The 18,994-nt window shown below is 33.9% G+C and overlaps 1 non-coding gene across 1 annotated transcript; it reads left to right on the plus strand.

Moving 5' to 3' along the window:
• The first annotated feature begins 3,319 nt into the window (after positions 1–3,319).
• LOC139845694 (small nucleolar RNA R71) lies at positions 3,320–3,426 on the plus strand. Its single transcript, XR_011758457.1, has one exon. It is a non-coding gene; the product is annotated as a small nucleolar RNA R71 (small nucleolar RNA).
• Positions 3,427–18,994: the final 15,568 nt, after the last annotated feature.

Raw genomic sequence — 18,994 nt, forward strand, 5'->3', positions numbered from 1 at the left:
TGGAAGTATGTTTTTCAAAATGGTCATCAAGACGTCGTTTTTCGACTGAAATGACTACCTCTTAAAAAATTAACTTGTAACCTATATTTTTGACTATAAACTTTTAATTTTTTTGTTTACTTTCATAAATTTCAGTTCATTATGAAACCATAGCAACTTGTATCACTCAAAACGGATTTAAAACAAAGAAGTTATGGGTAAAACAAGATTGGATAATTTTACTTGTTGTAGCTACGTGAAATTTGTAACAAATCTATACAAATCATAACTTAACTAACTTATATTGTATTATACGTGTATTCTAACATATGTTATGTAATCTTGGGATACCATAGACACGTATACAATGTTTTGACATATCATATCGACCCATCTATATATATTATTTGGGAACAACCATAGACACTCTATATGCAGTAATGCTCGAGTTAGCTATACAGGGTTGAGGTTGATTCCAAAATAATATATATACTTTGAGTTGTGATCTAGCCTGAGACTTGTATACACTGGGTCGTGGATTGATTTGAGATAATATATATTGATTTATTTATGTACTACTAACTGTGGACAACTAGTTGTAGATTAGTAACGTTGGACTCTTAACTCAACAAACTTAAATCATTAAAACATAATAAAAATGTTGTAAATATATTTCAATCATACTTTGATATATATGTATATACTTGTTATAGGTTCGTGAATCGACCAGTGGCCAAGTCTTATTTCCGGCAAAGTAAAAATATGTGAAAGTGAGTTATAGTCCCACTTTTTAAAATCTATTATTTTTGGGATGAGAATACATGCAATTTTATAAATGTTTTACGAAATAGACACAAGTGATCAAAAATTACATTCTATGTTGAATTATCGAACCGAATATGCCCCTTTTTAGCTTGGTAGCCTAAGAATTGGTGTTTATTATAATTGCCACCAATTGATGTGATTCCTAAAGATAGATCTATTTGGCCCAACAAGCCTCATCCGAGTTACGGATCCTTTAGTACTTCGATTTATCATGTCCGATGAGAGTCCCGGAATGATGGGGATATTCTATATGCATCCTGTTAATGTCGGTTACTAGGTGTTCATCATATGAATGATTTTTATGCAGTTTGCATGTTATTGAGAAATGGAAATTGAAAATCTTGTGGTCTATTATTACGAATTAATAAATATATAGGTTAAACCTATAACTCACCAACTTTTTGTTAACGTTTAAAGCATGTTTATTCCAAGGTGATTATTAAGAGCTTCCGCTGTTGCATACTAAATAAAGACAAGATTGGAGTCTGCATGCTTGTATAATATTGTTTAAAAACTACATTCGAAGACTTATATTGTTGTGTAATATTATTGTAAACCATTATGTAATGGTCATGTGAAAATGCTATATTTTAGATTATCATTGTTTGATAAACGTCATAATATTTTAAACCTTTATCGATAAAATAAAGGTTATGGTTTGTTTTAAAATTTGAATGCAGTCTTTGAAAAACGTCTCATATAGAGGTCAATACCTCGCAAGGAAATCAATTAATATGAAACGTTTATAATCGATATAAACGGGACATTTCAATCAATTGGTTCAGTTCCTTCTCCTAAAGAACATTCTCCTGTTCCTTGTAATTCTGAAAATTCTTGTAACAATTCTGCATGTGAATCTATAGTTTGAACATAATAACAGGTATCATCTGCAGATTGAGGTTGTTGCATGGCTCTATCAACAGAAAAGGTAACACTCTCGTCCTCTATACTTAGGGTCAGTTTCTTACCAAACACGTGTATTATTGTTTTAGCCATGTTTAAGAATGGTCTTCCTAATATAAGAAGAACTCGAGAATCTTCTTCCATGTCCCGAATAATAAAGTCTACTAGAAATACTAAAGTACCAACTTTAACTAGCATGTTCTCCATTATCCCTCTAGGATATTTTACTGATAGATCCGCTAGTTGTATGCTTATTCGTGTTGGTTTCAATTCTTCAAGGTCTAGTTTAGCGTATAGTGAATACGACATTAAATTTATACTAGCACCTAAGTCTGCCAATGCTTCTATTGAACTAAGACTACCCAGAAAACATGGAATTGTGAAACTTCCTAGATCAGAGATTTTTTCTGGTAGCTTATTCAACAGCACTGCAGAACAATTAGCATTCATAGTAACAGCCGAGAGTTCTTCCATTTTTTTTCTATTTGTGATTAGATCTTTCGGGAATTTAGCATATCTTGGCATTCCTGAAATCACATCAATGAAAGGAAGATTGACATTTATTTATTTAAACATATCCAAGAATTTGGATTGCTTAGCTTCAAGTCTTTTTTTTCTCATTTTACTCGGGTAAGGAAGTGGTGGTTGGTATGGTTTAACATAAGGCTTTGCCTTAACTGTGTAATCTTCATTAACCTTTTCAACTACCGATTTTGATTCCTTCTCTTGCTCAGGCTGTGGTGTCTGTGTAGTAGGAAAAGCGTCATCAGAAATTACAGGTATTTCAGGTGGTTTAAGTATAATACCACTTATTGTGGTAATGGCTTTAGCTGTTTCATTTTGGGGATTAGCATTTATATCGCTAGGTAGACTCCCCGTTTTTCTTTCACCTATCAACCTTGCTAGGTTACTTACTTCTTGTTCCAGATTTTGAATTGAAGCTTGTTGATTTCTAAATGCTTGAGCATTTTGTTCATTAGTTTGTTTCTGAGATGTGAAAAATTGAGTTTGAGATTCAACTAGCTTTGACATCATATCTTCTAAATTTGGCTTTTTATCATCGGTTTGTGGTGATTTATTTGAAAAAATAGGTCTTTGCTGGTTGTAAGTATTATTGGATACTTGTTGATTGCTAGGACCTTGTTAGTTGTTGTATGGAACATTTCGATTATAATTTTGATTTTGATGGTAGTTTGGTCTTGGCGGTTGATAATTATTTACAGGCCTTTGGTTCATGTATGAAACATTCTCTCTTTGTTCCATTGTTTGTTCAATACTGAGACAATCTTTTGTCAAATGTGGTTCTCCACACTACTCACAACTAATGCGTATTGCATGAATATCTTTAATCATCTTTTCCATTCGTCTTTCGAAAGCGTCTAACTTAATAGAATCAAAGTCATGGCTAGAATCGGCTCTAGCCGCTTTAGATGAACGAACAATATTTTTTTCTTGATGCCACTCATGTGAGTGGAAGGCTGTGTTATCAATAATTTTGTGAGCTTCAGTTGCGGTTTTCTTCATATTGGAACCACCAGCTGCTGTGTCGATGTCTTTTCATGTAGCAACGTCGCATCCTTGGTAGAATATTTGCACTATTTTATAAGTATCTAAACCATGTTGAGGACATCCTCTCAACAAGTTTTCGAATCTTGTCCATGCTTCATATAGAGTTTCATTTGGCTTTTGCGAGAACGTAACAATTTCTCCTTGAAGTCTTATGGCTTTAGATGCCGGAAAGAATCTTTTAAGAAATTTTTCAACTAAAACATCCCATGTATTAATCGCTCTTTCGGGTAATGATTCTAACCAATCTTTAGATTCTCCCTTTAAAGTCCAGGGAAACAACGTGAGATAGATCTGTTCATCCTCAACTTCTCTGATTTTGAATAGAGTACATATCCTATTAAAAGTTCGAAGATATTCGTTTGGATCTTCTTTTGGTGTACCAATAAATTGGCATTGATTAGTTACCATGTGTGACAACCCGGAAATTTCCAATCAAATTTAAACTTAATCTTTATATGATTACGACACGATATGCAAAGTTTGTAATAATGAAGTCTCAAAAACTTTGAACTGTGTTCATGTATGCATTTACCCTTAGACTGCTCTCGACGATTCACGAACAATTAATTGTTAATAGATATGTGTGTATGTATATATAAATAATAATTCGAAATATAATTTGAAGTATTATATGTTGCTGTTATTAAAAAAAATTAAAATAAAATAAAAAATAGGTTATTATAATAATTATTATATATATATATATATATATCTATATATATATATATATATATATATATATATATATATATATATATATATATATATATATATATATATATATATAAAGTATACTAAAAATAAATATAATTACTATAAAAAAAATTTGGGATATTTCTGAGTAGTTTATTCCGCCACTGGTTTCATTTGACTTTAACTAGTTTATTAATGTAAGTTCCTAAGGTTGATGTTTTGAAATTAATATATAATCAGGATCACTATTGTTAATTTTTGTTCAATATCAACAATCAAGATCGTAATTCACGTGGGATGATTATAATAGAAATTTGATTGTTGCACATATTCAACTTATTGTGATCAAGTTCAACAAATTGAGGCCTAATCATTATCATGCTCGACCAAAATTCATATCCATATATTATACCATGTTGTTTTACTCTATATGAGGAATTAGTTTTGCATATGTCTCAATCCATGCCAGCTCATTTCCACATATTGTATTGTATTATTATTATTGTGAAAATATTATATATTATATTATGTTATATGTCGATACACATATGCATGCATCTAGTAAACAACCACAACACAAATGATATTTTCTTCTGCTTACTGTTTCTATTTCTTTTAACTTTTTAACTTTACACACAACTTACATGCAATTAGATCATAAAACCATTTACTGTACTTGTCCTCTTTTAATATTTTAAATTTATTACATATTCAAGCATCCACTTACATATAATATAATGGATATATATATTTGTCCCTGCTTTCTGAGACTTGAACATACATCAACTTTTAACCAATCACCACTTTTCATCTTCCTTAGGCCAGTTAGCAACCACAACCATCGTGATCAGTTGCAACCACCACACACGAGTCATTCTCTTTCACTACTGCTACTCGAAGCTACAAACCACCTGCAATACCGTTGCCATAGTCTTCTGGTTATTAATGATGTCGAAGGAAGACCAGACACAAGACAAACACCACAACCAATTCTTGTCACACTGCTATACCGTTTCTATTCGAGCCAAACCAAGATCATTAAAACCATATCAAAGTGCTGCTTATTTTTGTTTCTGTGGAACGAACATAACCTCCCACCATTGTTAATCGCCACTCTACACCACTTAAACCATTGTGTTTCTGTTTCAAGCAACCGAACCCACAACCCAAACCGCAATCGACCCAACATCCCTTTAAATCACCCACCTTGAAACCACCACCAAAAGTTACAACCTCCTGCTACAACCCCAAACCTACTGCTTGAAGGACTCTATATAACCATCATGAAAACACCACCAATATACCATCTAAACTGCTTTTGTTCGAATACAAATTGTTGTAACCATTTTATTGTTTATTTGAATTCAATGGAACCAAATTGTTTTCTTGTTTCTATTCCAACCACTGCAAACCACCATCATCAGCCGCCATTTTCTACCAAACAACCATAGTGATCCTGTTGCATCAGTTTTGCTGTTTTAGTCGAACAAATCAAAACCCATTTCCTTTACAACTGCTATAACCTCATTCCTATTACTACTACGCTTAAATTTCTGTTTAAGTTTCCTTTCTTTGATCAAAAACAACCATTAAACAAAACCACCTGCAACCCATAACCTGCGTTTAATATCCTGCTATTGCTATTATTTTCTTTTTATAATAATAATAATAATAATAATAATAATAATAATAATAATAATAATAATAATAATAATAATAATAATAATAATAATAATAATAAAAATAATAAAATAAATAAATAAATAAATAAAAGGAAAAGAAACAGAACCAGGCTCTCAATCTATTACCATCTAATTGTTGCTATTGCTGTGTGCTATTTGCTTTTCGATCAAGCCTCTCAATCAATCACCATCTCCACCACTTGTGAATCTACTGCAACTAATCCTTGTTTCAATCGTAGATCACAAAGAACACCAATTACCCCTTCTATTCTGTAGTGACCCGAACTTTTCCATGTTTATATATATTAATTGAGATTGATATTTACATGATTAAATGTTTCCAACATGTTAAGCAATCAAACTTGTTAAGACTTGATTAATTGAAATATGTTTCATATAGACAATTGACCACCCAAGTTGACCGACGATTCACGAACGTTAAAACTTGTAAAAACGACTTGACGATATATATATGGATATACATATGGTTAACATGAGATTATGATAAGTAAGTATCTCCATAAGTATATTAACAATGAGTTATATACATATAAACAAGACTACTAACTTAAGGATTTCGAAACGAGACATATATGTAACGATTATCGTTGTAACGACATTTAAATGTATATATATCATATTAAGATATATTAATATATCATAATATCATGATAATATAATAATTTAACATCTCATTAGATATAATAAACAATGGGTTAACAACATTAATTGAGATCGTTAACTTAAAGGTTTCAAAACAACACTTACATGTAACGACTAACGATGACTTAACGACTCCGTTAAAATGTATATACATGTAGTGTATTTAGATGTATTAAAATACTTTTGGAAGACTTCAAGACATATATCAAAACACTCATACTTAACGAAAATGGTTACAGTTACTTTCCCATTCTTTTCTTTCATCAAGAATTCTAGTCGTATTCTTACCCGTATTATACACAGCTTCAAAACGTACTTACTATGGGTATATACCAATAGGAACTAGCATGGGATTCCACTCTTGATTATGTCATGTATGACTAATCAATTTTAACTTCTACCATGAGCTAGTCAACTAACTAGAACTCCTTTTAACCCCACTCACCACTCACCAATTAACACTCATCATTCACTCCATTTCACTTCCAAATCTCTTTCTAATTCTCTCTCAACACACCCACACTATTATGAACGTATTTTTCCAGTAGTTAATCATCATCTTCATCAAAAATCACTTCAAGAATCAAGCTATAATCATCATAGGAAGAACACTTCAAGAATACTTCAAAAATCCCTTCAAGTTTACTAATTTACTTCCAAGCTTTCTAATCCATTCCAAGTAATCATCTAAGATCAAGAAACCTTTGTTATATACAGTAGGTTATCTTTCTTATTCAAGGTAATATTCATATTCAAACTTTGATTCAATTTCTATAACTATAAACTATCTTAATTCGAGCAAAAATCTTACTTGAACTTGTTTTTGTGTCATGATCCTACTTCAAGAACTTTCAAGCCATCCAAGATCCTTTGAAGCTAGATCATTTCTTGTCACTTCCAGTAGGTTTACCTACTAAACTTGAGGTAGTAATGATGTTCATAACATCATTCGATTCATATATATAAAACTATCTTATTCGAAGGTTTAAACTCGTAATCACTAGAACATAGTTTAGTTAATTCTAAACTTGTTCGCAAACAAAAGTTAATCCTTCTAACTTGACTTTTAAAATTAACTAAACACATGTTCTATATCTATATGATATGCTAACTTAATGATTTAAAACCTGGAAACACGAAAAACACCGTAAAACCGGATTTACGCCGTCGTAGTAACACCGCGGGCTGTTTTGGGTTAGTTAATTAAAAACTATGATAAACTTTGATTTAAAAGTTGTTATTCTGAGAAAATGATTTTTATTATGAACATGAAACTATATCCAAAAATTATGGTTAAACTCAAAGTGGAAGTATGTTTTCTAAAATGGTCATCTAGACGTCGTTCTTTCGACTGAAATGACTACCTTTACAAAAACGACTTGTAACTTATTTTTCCGACTATAAACCTATACTTTTTCTGTTAGATTCATAAAATACAGTTCAATATGAAACCATAGCAATTTGATTCATTCAAAACGGATTTAAAATGAAGAAGTTATGGGTAAAACAAGATTGGATAATTTTTCTCATTTTAGCTACGTGAAAATTGGTAACAAATCTATTCCAACCATAACTTAATCAACTTGTATTGTATATTATGTAATCTTGAGATACCATAGACACGTATACAATGTTTCGAGCTATCATGTCGACACATCTATATATATTTCGGAACAACCATAGACACTCTATATGTGAATGTTGGAGTTAGCTATACAGGGTTGAGGTTGATTCCAAAATATATATAGTTTGAGTTGTGATCAATACTGAGATACGTATACACTGGGTCGTGGATTGATTCAAGATAATATTTATTGATTTATTTCTGTACATCTAACTGTGGACAACTAGTTGTAGGTTACTAACGAGGACAGCTGACTTAATAAACTTAAAACATCAAAATATATTAAAAGTGTTGTAAATATATTTTGAACATACTTTAATATATATGTATATATTGTTATAGGTTCGTGAATCAACAGTGGCCAAGTCTTACTTCTCGACGAAGTAAAAATCTGTGAAAGTGAGTTATAGTCCCACTTTTAAAATCTAATATTTTTGGGATGAGAATACATGCAGGTTTTATAAATGATTTACAAAATAGACACAAGTACGTGAAACTACATTCTATGGTTGAATTATCGAAATCGAATATGCCCCTTTTTATTAAGTCTGGTAATCTAAGAATTAGGGAACAGACACCCTAATTGACGCGAATCCTAAAGATAGATCTATTGGGCTTAACAAACCCCATCCAAAGTACCGGATGCTTTAGTACTTCGAAATTTATATCATATCCGAAGGGTGTCCCGGAATGATGGGGATATTCTTATATATGCATCTTGTTAATGTCGGTTACCAGGTGTTCACCATATGAATGATTTTTATCTCTATGTATGGGATATGTATTGAAATATGAAATCTTGTGGTCTATTATTATGATTTGATATATATAGGTTAAACCTATAACTCACCAACATTTTTGTTGACGTTTTAAAGCATGTTTATTCTCAGGTGATTATTAAGAGCTTCCGCTGTCGCATACTTAAATAAGGACGAGATTTGGAGTCCATGCTTGTATGATATTGTGTAAAAACTGCATTCCAGAAACTTATTTTGTTGTAACATATTTGTATTGTAAACCATTATGTAATGGTCGTGTGTAAACAGGATATTTTAGATTATCATTATTTGATAATCTACGTAAAACTTTTAAACCTTTATTGATGAAATAAAGGTTATGGTTTGTTTTAAAATGAATGCAGTCTTTGAAAAACGTCTCATATAGAGGTCAAAACCTCGCAACGAAATCAATTAATATGGAACGTTTTTAATCAATAAGAACGGGACATTTCAGTTGGTATCAGAGCGTTGGTCTTAGAGAACCAGAATTTTGCATTAGTGTGTCTTATGTAGTTTGTTAGGATGCATTAGTGAGTCTGGACTTCGACCGTGTTTACTTGAAAAATAATTGCTTAACAAATTTTGTTGGAAACTATATATTTTTAACATGTGAATATTATGTGATATAGTAATCTCTTAACGCGTTTGATATTATGTGATAGATGTCTACCTCTAGAACAAGTCCCATTGACTCACCTAATAATAATGAAGAGTCAAATGTAAATTGGAATGATTCGTGGACTGATTCACAAGTTCCCGAAGAGGAACCGGAAGAAGAGTCGGAACCAGAAGAAGAATCGGAATCGGAAGAAGAATCGGAACCGGATGAAGAAATAGAACCGGTGGGGGAAATAATAAAACGGTTAAGTAAAAGAAAATCCTCAACCAACCGACCAAGGTTAATTATGGTCAATGGTGTTTCCGCTAAGGAAGCAAAATATTGGGAGGATTACCAATTCTCCGATGAATCGGATTCCGACGAGAATTTCGATGATGTTATAGAAATTACCCCAACTGAATTTAAAAAGGCAAAAGAAAATAATAAGGGAAAGGGCATAAAAATAGAGAAATCTAATTCCAACCCCGATGAACTTTATATGTATCGTCAACCCCCGAAGTCCTTAAGTTGTAACAATGACCCGGGAACCTCTAAACCACCAGGTTTTTCTAAACCAATGTGGAAAATAACGGCTCGTATTAGGGGAACATCATATATCCCTAGAAACTTGGGAAAACGAACCAAAACCAAAGAAGAAGAAACAAGCGAGTCGGAATAAGATAGTTGTATTCGTGTGGTGTAATATATGTAATATAGTGTGCTTATGCTTTATGATATATGTAAAAATTGCTTGTATTAATAAGTATTTTTTTATGAATCTAACTCTTGTCTATTTTACAGTATAAAAACACCAAAATGGATAGACAACCCAATATTTTAAGAGACCTACCCGGAGACATGATTGATGAAATCTTGTCTAGAGTCGGTCAGAATTCCTCGGCACAACTATTTAAGGCGAGATCAGTTTGTAAGACATTCGAAGAACGTTCCAAGAATGATTTGGTTTATAAAAGGCTTTCGTTCGGAAGATGGGGGATATCACATTGGGAAATCCATAAGTTACGATGTGTTTACTTTGACGCATATATTGCGGGGAACCCAAATGCTATTTTACGCAACGGGTTAAGAAATTATTTTGACTCAGTATATCCAAATATAGGACTTCGTGATTTAGAAAAAGCGGCTAACATGCAACATAAAGAAGCATGTTATGCTTACGGGTTAGTAATGTTCGCTTCTCACCAAAGTGAGAACAAGAACATCGGGCTACAACTATTAAACAAAACGTTCCCTCAAGTGACGGAGTCGGTAATTGGGGTAAGAAATGAGGTTTTTAGGTTATTACGAGACTGTTGGTCATTACGTAACCCTCGTCCCTTTGACGACGTTACAACACGCTGTCTTATCAACGGCCATAACGGTTATGTTCCACAAGACCAAGGATGGGAAGTAATCCTAGTAAAACCAGAATGCATGACTTGTTTCTGGACGTATGAATTACGTGTCTTTATTGCCTTTGCTGAACGACTTGTGTACTAGCTAGAATTATCTTCACAACATCTTGTATCAAATTTATTGTGTGCTATATTTCATGCTATATGTAAAATAAGCGGTATTGTAAGTTTGTAAAATATTGTGTAAAAGTTTGAACGCGAAATATTATTACAATCAGTTTTTCATATAGAATTGTAGTAGTTGAATTGTATATTAGCTACTAAGTATGAACTTAACGGGTAGGTACTACCCGAATTTAAACTTATAAAACGCTAATATGAAGAAAAAGCTTTTATAAATGAGTTCATATTATGCTACGAAATACTATTAACTACTCTTAATATTCTGTATGATTAACTTGTTGCATTTAACTATTTTGAAGGAAATGGCACCGACTACTCGACACACCGTGAATATGAATGAAGAGGAATTCCGTACTTTTCTAGCTTCAAACATAGCCGCAGTACAGGCTGCGCTATATACCAACAATAACCTTGGATCTGGCAGTACAGGAAATCGTGTAGGATGCACCTACAAAGAATTCACTGCCTGCAAACCTTTGGAATTTGATGGAACCGAAGGACCGATCGGATTGAAACGGTGGACCGAGAAGGTCGAATCGGTGTTTGCCATAAGTAAGTGTACTGAAGAGGACAAAGTGAAGTACGCTACGCATACCTTTACAGGTTCTGCGTTAACATGGTGGAATACCTATCTAGAGCAAGTGGGACAAGATGATGCGTACGCACTACCGTGGTCAGCATTCAAGCACTTGATGAACGAGAAGTACCGTCCCAGAACCGAGGTCAATAAGCTCAAGACAGAACTTAGAGGGTTACGAACCCAAGGATTTGATATTACCACGTATGAAAGACGATTCACAGAATTGTGCCTATTGTGTCCGGGAGCATTCGAAGATGAGGAAGAGAAGATCGACGCGTTTGTGAAAGGATTACCAGAAAGAATCCAAGAAGATATAAGTTCACACGAGCCCGCCTCCATACAACAGGCATGTAGAATGGCTCACAAACTAGTGAATCAGATTGAAGAAAGAATTAAAGAACAGACTGCTGAAGAGGCCAATGTGAAGCAAGTCAAAAGAAAGTGGGAGGAAAACGGTGATAAGAATCACCAATACAATAACAACAGCAATTATAACAATAATCGCAACAACTATCCTAACAATCGCAACATCAATCGCAACTACAACAAACGGCCCAACAACAACAACAACAACAACAGCAACCACAACAATCATCTTAACAACAATAATAACCGCAACAACAACAACAATCAGAAGCAGCTATGCCAAAGGTGTGAAAAGTATCACTCGGGGTTCTGCACCAAATTTTGCAACAAGTGTAAAAGAAATGGTCATAGCGCGGCGAAGTGTGATGTCTACGGACCAGGGGTTAACAGAACGAAAGGAACAAATGGTGTCGGAACAAGTAATGGCGGAGCAAGTAGTGTCGGAGCAAGTTATACCAATGTAGTTTGTTATAAATGTGGAAAACCGGGCCACATTATTAGAAATTGCCCGAACCAGGAGAACACGAATGGACAAGGCCGCGGAAGAGTTTTCAATATTAATGCGGCAGAGGCACAGGAAGACCCGGAGCTTGTTACGGGTACGTTTCTTATTGACAATAAATCTGCTTACGTTTTATTTGATTCGGGTGCGGATAGAAGCTATATGAGTAGAGATTTTTGTGCTAAATTAAGTTGTCCGTTGACGCCTTTGGATAGTAAATTTTTACTCGAATTAGCAAATGGTAAATTAATTTCAGCAGATAATATATGTCGGAATCGAGAAATTAAACTGGTTAGCGAAACATTTAAGATTGATTTGATACCAGTAGAGTTAGGGAGTTTTGATGTGATAATCGGTATGGACTGGTTGAAAGAAGTGAAAGCAGAGATCGTTTGTTACAAAAATGCAATTCGCATTATACGAGAAAAAGGAAAACCCTTAATGGTGTACGGAGAAAAGGGCAACACGAAGCTACATCTTATTAGTAATTTGAAGGCACAAAAACTAATAAGAAAAGGTTGCTATGCTGTTCTAGCACACGTCGAGAAAGTACAAACTGAAGAAAAGAGCATCAATGATGTTCCCATTGCAAAAGAATTTCCCGATGTATTTCCGAAAGAATTACCGGGATTACCCCCACAGCGATCCGTTGAATTTCAAATAGATCTTGTACCAGGAGCTGCACCAATAGCTCGTGCTCCTTACAGACTCGCACCCAGTGAGATGAAAGAACTGCAAAGCCAATTACAAGAACTTTTAGAGCGTGGTTTCATTCGACCAAGCACATCACCGTGGGGAGCTCCTGTTTTGTTTGTCAAGAAGAAAGATGGTACATTCAGGTTGTGTATCGACTACCGAGAGTTGAACAAACTTACCATCAAGAACCGCTACCCACTACCGAGAATCGACGACTTATTTGATCAACTACAAGGCTCGTCTGTTTATTCAAAGATTGACTTACGTTCCGGGTATCATCAAATGCGGGTGAAAGAAGATGATATTCCAAAGACTGCTTTCAGAACACGTTACGGTCATTACGAGTTTATGGTCATGCCGTTTGGTTTAACTAATGCACCAGCTGTGTTCATGGACCTTATGAACCGAGTGTGTGGACCATACCTTGACAAGTTTGTCATTGTTTTCATTGATGACATACTTATTTACTCAAAGAATGACCAAGAACACGGTGAACATTTGAGAAAGGTGTTAGAAGTATTGAGGAAGGAAGAATTGTACGCTAAGTTTTCAAAGTGTGCATTTTGGTTGGAAGAAGTTCAATTCCTCGGTCACATAGTGAACAAAGAAGGTATTAAGGTGGATCCGGCAAAGATAGAAACTGTTGAAAAGTGGGAAACCCCGAAAACTCCGAAACACATACGCCAGTTTTTAGGACTAGCTGGTTACTACAGAAGGTTCATCCAAGACTTTTCCAGAATAGCAAAACCCTTGACTGCATTAACGCATAAAGGGAAGAAATTTGAATGGAATGATGAACAAGAGAAAGCGTTTCAGTTATTGAAGAAAAAGCTAACTACGGCACCTATATTGTCATTGCCTGAAGGGAATGATGATTTTGTGATTTATTGTGACGCATCAAAGCAAGGTCTCGGTTGTGTATTAATGCAACGAACGAAGGTGATTGCTTATGCGTCTAGACAATTGAAGATTCACGAACAAAATTATACGACGCATGATTTGGAATTAGGCGCGGTTGTTTTTGCATTAAAGACTTGGAGGCACTACTTATATGGGGTCAAAAGTATTATATATACCGACCACAAAAGTCTTCAACACATATTTAATCAGAAACAACTGAATATGAGGCAGCGTAGGTGGATTGAATTATTGAATGATTACGACTTTGAGATTCGTTACCACCCGGGAAAGGCAAATGTGGTAGCCGATGCCTTGAGTAGGAAGGACAGAGAACCCATTCGAGTAAAATCTATGAATATAATGATTCATAATAACCTTACTACTCAAATAAAGGAGGCGCAACAAGGAGTTTTAAAAGAAGGAAATTTAAAGGATGAAATACCCAAAGGATCGGAGAAGCATCTTAATATTCGGGAAGACGGAACCCGGTATAGGGCTGAAAGGATTTGGGTACCAAGATTTGGAGATATGAGAGAAATGGTACTTAGAGAAGCTCATAAAACCAGATACTCAATACATCCTGGAACGGGGAAGATGTACAAGGATCTCAAGAAACATTTTTGGTGGCCGGGTATGAAAGCCGATGTTGCTAAATATGTAGGAGAATGTTTGACGTGTTCTAAGGTCAAAGCTGAGCATCAGAAACCATCAGGTCTACTTCAACAACCCGAAATCCCAGAATGGAAATGGGAAAACATTACCATGGATTTCATCACTAAATTGCCAAGGACTGCAAGTGGTTTTGATACTATTTGGGTAATAGTTGATCGTCTCACCAAATCAGCACACTTTCTGCCAATAAGAGAAGATGACAAGATGGAGAAGTTAGCACGACTGTATTTGAAGGAAGTCGTCTCCAGACATGGAATACCAATCTCTATTATCTCTGATAGGGATGGCAGATTTATTTCAAGATTCTGGCAGACATTACAGCAAGCATTAGGAACTCGTCTAGACATGAGTACTGCCTATCATCCACAAACTGATGGGCAGAGCGAAAGGACGATACAAACGCTTGAAGACATGCTACGAGCATGTGTTATTGATTTCGGAAACAGTTGGGATCGACATCTACCGTTAGCAGAATTTTCCTACAACAACAGCTACCATTCAAGCATTGAGATGGCGCCGTTTGAAGCACTTTATGGTAGAAAGTGCAGGTCTCCGATTTGTTGGAGTGAAGTGGGGGATAGACAGATTACGGGTCCGGAGATTATACAAGAAACTACCGAGAAGATCATCCAAATTCAACAACGGTTGAAAACCGCCCAAAGTCGACAAAAGAGCTACGCTGACATTAAAAGAAAAGATATAGAATTTGAAATTGGAGAGATGGTCATGCTTAAAGTTGCACCTTGGAAAGGCGTTGTTCGATTTGGTAAACGAGGGAAATTAAATCCAAGGTATATTGGACCATTCAAGATTATTGATCGTGTCGGACCAGTAGCTTACCGACTTGAGTTACCTCAACAACTCGCGGCTGTACATAACACTTTCCACGTCTCGAATTTGAAGAAATGTTTTGCTAAAGAAGATCTCACTATTCCGTTAGATGAAATCCAAATCAATGAAAAACTCCAATTCATCGAAGAACCCGTCGAAATAATGGATCGTGAGGTTAAAAGACTTAAGCAAAACAAGATACCAATTGTTAAGGTTCGATGGAATGCTTGTAGAGGACCCGAGTTCACCTGGGAGCGTGAAGATCAGATGAAGAAGAAATACCCGCATCTATTTCCAGAAGATTCGTCAACACCTTCAACAGCTTAAAATTTCGGGACGAAATTTATTTAACGGGTAGGTACTGTAGTGACCCGAACTTTTCCATGTTTATATATATTAATTGAGATTGATATTTACATGATTAAATGTTTCCAACATGTTAAGCAATCAAACTTGTTAAGACTTGATTAATTGAAATATGTTTCATATAGACAATTGACCACCCAAGTTGACCGACGATTCACGAACGTTAAAACTTGTAAAAACGACTTGACGATATATATATGGATATACATATGGTTAACATGATATTATGATAAGTAAGTATCTCCATAAGTATATTAACAATGAGTTATATACATATAAACAAGACTACTAACTTAAGGATTTCGAAACGAGACATATATGTAACGATTATCGTTGTAACGACATTTAAATGTATATATATCATATTAAGATATATTAATATATCATAATATCATGATAATATAATAATTTAACATCTCATTAGATATAATAAACAATGGGTTAACAACATTAATTGAGATCGTTAACTTAAAGGTTTCAAAACAACACTTACATGTAACGACTAACGATGACTTAACGACTCCGTTAAAATGTATATACATGTAGTGTATTTAGATGTATTAAAATACTTTTGGAAGACTTCAAGACATATATCAAAACACTCATACTTAACGAAAATGGTTACAGTTACTTTCCCATTCTTTTCTTTCATCAAGAATTCTAGTCGTATTCTTACCCGTATTATACACAGCTTCAAAACGTACTTACTATGGGTATATACCAATAGGAACTAGCATGGGATTCCACTCTTGATTATGTCATGTATGACTAATCAATTTTAACTTCTACCATGAGCTAGTCAACTAACTAGAACTCCTTTTAACCCCACTCACCACTCACCAATTAACACTCATCATTCACTCCATTTCACTTCCAAATCTCTTTCTAATTCTCTCTCAACACACCCACACTATTATGAACGTATTTTTCCAGTAGTTAATCATCATCTTCATCAAAAATCACTTCAAGAATCAAGCTATAATCATCATAGGAAGAACACTTCAAGAATACTTCAAAAATCCCTTCAAGTTTACTAATTTACTTCCAAGCTTTCTAATCCATTCCAAGTAATCATCTAAGATCAAGAAACCTTTGTTATATACAGTAGGTTATCTTTCTTATTCAAGGTAATATTCATATTCAAACTTTGATTCAATTTCTATAACTATAAACTATCTTAATTCGAGCAAAAATCTTACTTGAACTTGTTTTTGTGTCATGATCCTACTTCAAGAACTTTCAAGCCATCCAAGATCCTTTGAAGCTAGATCATTTCTTGTCACTTCCAGTAGGTTTACCTACTAAACTTGAGGTAGTAATGATGTTCATAACATCATTCGATTCATATATATAAAACTATCTTATTCGAAGGTTTAAACTCGTAATCACTAGAACATAGTTTAGTTAATTCTAAACTTGTTCGCAAACAAAAGTTAATCCTTCTAACTTGACTTTTAAAATTAACTAAACACATGTTCTATATCTATATGATATGCTAACTTAATGATTTAAAACCTGGAAACACGAAAAACACCGTAAAACCGGATTTACGCCGTCGTAGTAACACCGCGGGCTGTTTTGGGTTAGTTAATTAAAAACTATGATAAACTTTGATTTAAAAGTTGTTATTCTGAGAAAATGATTTTTATTATGAACATGAAACTATATCCAAAAATTATGGTTAAACTCAAAGTGGAAGTATGTTTTCTAAAATGGTCATCTAGACGTCGTTCTTTCGACTGAAATGACTACCTTTACAAAAACGACTTGTAACTTATTTTTCCGACTATAAACCTATACTTTTTCTGTTAGATTCATAAAATACAGTTCAATATGAAACCATAGCAATTTGATTCATTCAAAACGGATTTAAAATGAAGAAGTTATGGGTAAAACAAGATTGGATAATTTTTCTCATTTTAGCTACGTGAAAATTGGTAACAAATCTATTCCAACCATAACTTAATCAACTTGTATTGTATATTATGTAATCTTGAGATACCATAGACACGTATACAATGTTTCGACCTATCATGTCGACACATCTATATATATTTCGGAACAACCATAGACACTCTATATGTGAATGTTGGAGTTAGCTATACAGGGTTGAGGTTGATTCCAAAATATATATAGTTTGAGTTGTGATCAATACTGAGATACGTATACACTGGGTCGTGGATTGATTCAAGATAATATTTATTGATTTATTTCTGTACATCTAACTGTGGACAACTAGTTGTAGGTTACTAACGAGGACAGCTGACTTAATAAACTTAAAACATCAAAATATATTAAAAGTGTTGTAAATATATTTTGAACATACTTTAATATATATGTATATATTGTTATAGGTTCGTGAATCAACAGTGGCCAAGTCTTACTTCTCGACGAAGTAAAAATCTGTGAAAGTGAGTTATAGTCCCACTTTTAAAATCTAATATTTTTGGGATGAGAATACATGCAGGTTTTATAAATGATTTACAAAATAGACACAAGTACGTGAAACTACATTCTATGGTTGAATTATCGAAATCGAATATGCCCCTTTTTATTAAGTCTGGTAATCTAAGAATTAGGGAACAGAAACCCTAATTGACGCGAATCCTAAAGATAGATCTATTGGGCTTAACAAACCCCATCCAAAGTACCGGATGCTTTAGTACTTCGAAATTTATATCATATCCGAAGGGTGTCCCGGAATGATGGGGATATTCTTATATATGCATCTTGTTAATGTCGGTTACCAGGTGTTCACCATATGAATGATTTTTATCTCTATGTATGGGATATGTATTGAAATATGAAATCTTGTGGTCTATTATTATGATTTGATATATATAGGTTAAACCTATAACTCACCAACATTTTTGTTGACGTTTTAAAGCATGTTTATTCTCAGGTGATTATTAAGAGCTTCCGCTGTCGCATACTTAAATAAGGACGAGATTTGGAGTCCATGCTTGTATGATATTGTGTAAAAACTGCATTCCAGAAACTTATTTTGTTGTAACATATTTGTATTGTAAACCATTATGTAATGGTCGTGTGTAAACAGGATATTTTAGATTATCATTATTTGATAATCTACGTAAAACTTTTAAACCTTTATTGATGAAATAAAGGTTATGGTTTGTTTTAAAATGAATGCAGTCTTTGAAAAACGTCTCATATAGAGGTCAAAACCTCGCAACGAAATCAATTAATATGGAACGTTTTTAATCAATA

This window comes from Rutidosis leptorrhynchoides, chromosome 4, assembly GCF_046630445.1.
Source record: "Rutidosis leptorrhynchoides isolate AG116_Rl617_1_P2 chromosome 4, CSIRO_AGI_Rlap_v1, whole genome shotgun sequence".
Taxonomy (NCBI): Eukaryota; Viridiplantae; Streptophyta; class Magnoliopsida; order Asterales; family Asteraceae; genus Rutidosis; species Rutidosis leptorrhynchoides.